Raw genomic sequence first — 661 nt, 5'->3', positions numbered from 1 at the left:
TGAATTGTTTTCCACAAGTCACACACAAAAAACACTTTTTTTGGTCTCTCTTTAGTTTTGGACTGTCTACATTGTCTCGATGACCTCTGGTTTTTGGACGTCTCTTATGTTGTTTCAGCTCTTCATCTCTGCTGGATCCTGGGTCTACATTCCTGATTGGTTCCTGATCTTGGTTCTTAGCTTCAGGAGAGTTCTGATCCAGGAGTGGGACTCTGTTTGGTTCTAGTTCCAAGTGGTTTAGTTCCTTATAAGTGGGAGATTCTGCTTTTTCCTGGTCTTCTTTTTTGTCTGGAACTTCTGGATTCTCATGGTCCCCTTTCATCCATGAAAATTCTGGTTCCCCCTGATCTTTCGTAACATGTGGAGGTTCTTGTTTCCCATGGTCATCCATCATCTGTGGAGGCTTTGGTTCTTCGTGGTCCAAACCTGAGTTCCTCTCCTGGTTACAGAGCTGCTGGTCAGTGAGAATCCTCTTCTCCTTCCAGACGTTCTGCTGTGGAAGTTCTGGACAGACAGACAGGTAATGTGACTGTTAGAAAGCACCTCTTACTTTAATCATTTGATGCATCTTAAGATGGTTTGGAAGCTGCAGCTGGAGGCCATCACAGACTGGCAGGTACTGAGACTAGGGCTGAAACGATTCATCGAGTAACTCGATTAC

At 44.6% G+C, this 661-nt stretch overlaps 2 protein-coding genes across 6 annotated transcripts in view; both read right to left on the bottom strand.

The window, feature by feature from the left end:
- The window catches only part of LOC108247555 (zinc finger protein 2 homolog), a 461981-nt gene that overhangs the window by 409770 nt on the left and 51550 nt on the right, over nucleotides 1-661 (bottom strand). The gene's annotated exons all lie outside the window — the stretch shown is intronic.
- Nucleotides 1-661, bottom strand: part of LOC108247570 (oocyte zinc finger protein XlCOF22-like) — a 17570-nt gene that overhangs the window by 16612 nt on the left and 297 nt on the right. The window lies entirely within an intron of this gene.

The sequence above is a fragment of the Kryptolebias marmoratus genome, linkage group LG18 (genome assembly GCF_001649575.2).
Source record: "Kryptolebias marmoratus isolate JLee-2015 linkage group LG18, ASM164957v2, whole genome shotgun sequence".
Classification (NCBI taxonomy): Eukaryota; Metazoa; Chordata; class Actinopteri; order Cyprinodontiformes; family Rivulidae; genus Kryptolebias; species Kryptolebias marmoratus.
Note: the sequence above shows the minus strand (reverse complement) of the source record. Positions and strands in the feature narration are given on the sequence as shown.